Genomic DNA, 2,604 nt, shown 5'->3' with positions numbered 1-2,604 from the left:
CCCTGTCCCTCCTCCTCCTCCCCCTGTCCCTCCTCCTCCTCCCCCCGTCCCTCCTCCTCCACCTGTCCCTCCTCCTCCTCCCCCGCCCCGCCTCGTCATGCGTTCTTTAGTCGTCAATGCCTGGCTCCTCTCCTGTCTGAGCCGCTCCTCATCCCTGAGTAGAGACACCAGCTGGCGGGCCTTCTCCCTCACGTTGCCCCCCTGGTCACGGCCGTCACGGTCCATGTACTGGAAGTCACGCAGCGTCTACATGGAGACATGATGATGAGGATTTAATATGAAATTGATTCCTTAGCATTATATAATATACATGATCACATATACATTATCACATATACATTATATTATATATATTATAGTATATACATTATATTATATACATTATTACATATACATTATATTATTATTACATTTAAGTGATAATGCCCGAGAAGCCGGTGTTTGAATGATATATTGGCACGGGTGTTAGGCCAGAGACGAAGCTAATATATCCTCCAAACACTTCGAGGGCATTATCACTTTTATACAACGGGTTACCAACATATTCAAATAATGATTGACATATTATCCTTCCACAGGATAATAGTCCCGACACACAAATCTAGGGTTGCTACCCAAGCTGGCTGGTCGTTCGCTCTATCGGTTTGGTTGCCAGAGACGTGACCCGGTCGTTTCAGTCCTTTGTTCTGTACCTATGGACGCGACCCAGTCGTTCGTTGTAAATGTTCCATTGCCATTCTGGCTGGCAACGTTCTTATCCCTTGCTTGCCAGCTAGCCAACTACGACTAACTTACAGTCACGTCAAACAGTGCAGCCAGAATAACAGCAAAGTAGCTGCATTTGCGTTTGTTTAAGCTGTTTTTCTAGTGACATTTATTTGGATACATCCATAACAATGAGCTAATGAGTAGCGATTTCGCGTAGGAAATGTGCTCACTCGTCAGACACTGTTGTTCAGAGGAGCTAGCCAACAACACAGCTAACACAATCACTTCAAACTGAAGCTGGAAAGACTGCAAACTAGCTGCACTTCGTTTCGCTTTAACCTTTTTCAATTGACATTTCTTTGTATATATCCATAAAATTATGCCAGCTGATTCATGAGAAACGCTGCCTGCCTGTCTGTCTCGTCCCGACACGTTCATTACAATGGGACAGCTGGAGATCGAATTTGAATATCGAAACAATGTTGCAAATGTCAGAGACAGACAGCAAGGTTTATACAAATCTCCGCTGTTGAAAACTAAATGTTAGTCTAAAATAAATGTGGGATAATGTCTAGATGCTTTTTACAGTGGATCAAGTTTATAAATTGCCTGGCTGGGCTGATGAGAGTGTGGATTGCGCAGTGAGATGGAACAGAGTAAATAGGCATTTCAACATCATAGCTTTAGCCGGTGGTAACTTGTGGAATAGACACCGGCTGGAATGATGTTCTAACCAATCAGCGTCCAGGATTATACCCAACCATTGTATAAATACATAATATAATATACATTATTACATATACATGATATTATATACATTATTACACATACATTATTATATAGCCTATGCCCCTTACATAGGAGACATGATAAGGGTTTAATGTGAAGTAGACTTTTTTTATTTTAAAATAAATAGTGAATCATGCTAGGGTGACAGTATATTTGAGTGTAACTGTAGATACTCCTACAGTTTATACGTACTCATTACATGAAGTGAAGTGCTCATAAGCTTGGTGTTACTATAACTCCTTTTTATAGCATGACAGGTAAGTGCATATTCCAGTGCATGTAGCTGGGACCACAGTCTTCTGTATTGCATGGAGATTCCTAACCGACACCATTCTACACTCTTAGAAAAAAGGCTTCCAAAAGGGTTTTTCAGCTGTCCCCATAGGAAAACCCATTTTGGCTCCAGGTAGAACCCTTTTTGGCTCCAGGTAGAACCCTTTTGGGTTCCATGTAGAACCCTCTGTGGAAAGGGTTGTACATGGAACCCAAAAGGGTTCTACCTGAAACCAAAAAGGGTTATTCAAAGGGTGCTCCTATGGGGACAGTCGAAGAACCCTTTAAGGTTCTTGATAGCACCTTTATTTCTAAGAGTGTATAGCAGGAGTCCACTGCAGCATTTATATCATTTTGTACCAGAACACCCTCCCCCAGTTTCCCCCACTCACCTGTATGGTGAATGAGATCTCGCTGCCATTTTGTGCCAGAACACCCTCCCCACGTACTCCAGTTTCCCCCACCCACCTGTATGGTGAATGCGTTCTCGCGGCACTGCTGAGCCACTCTCTCTGAGCCGGTCTTGATCAAGTAGTCGAGCAGCGTCAGGGCCTTGTAATATAATAATAATAATACACTTTTTTTCTACTGCACATTTCATACAGACACCACAAGTCAAGGTGCTGTACATACTAAACTAAAATTAAAATACATAACTTAAAAATAGATTTGATAAAAGACAATAAAAGCTGCATAGAGTGATTAAAATGAGTACAAACTAATTTAGGATATTAAAATAAGACTATTCCAAATTCACATTCTCATTGAAAGCAAGTCTAAGAAGCGGTAGATCTGTTCTATATGCGCAATTTCTATGCTTCCCGTTCTTAAGTT

At 41.7% G+C, this 2,604-nt stretch overlaps 1 protein-coding gene across 1 annotated transcript in view; it reads right to left on the bottom strand.

Annotated features, from left to right (window-relative positions):
* LOC123484187 (epsin-3-like) overlaps window positions 1–12 on the bottom strand; it is a 7,287-nt gene extending 7,275 nt beyond the window's left edge. Inside the window, exon 1 of the mRNA XM_045214226.1 lies at window positions 1–12. This exon is cut by the window's left edge and continues 157 nt beyond it. The gene's annotated coding sequence lies outside the window, so the exon portion shown is untranslated.
* Window positions 13–2,604: the final 2,592 nt, after the last annotated feature.

This window comes from Coregonus clupeaformis, unplaced genomic scaffold, assembly GCF_020615455.1.
Source record: "Coregonus clupeaformis isolate EN_2021a unplaced genomic scaffold, ASM2061545v1 scaf0217, whole genome shotgun sequence".
Taxonomy (NCBI): Eukaryota; Metazoa; Chordata; class Actinopteri; order Salmoniformes; family Salmonidae; genus Coregonus; species Coregonus clupeaformis.
Note: the sequence above shows the minus strand (reverse complement) of the source record. Positions and strands in the feature narration are given on the sequence as shown.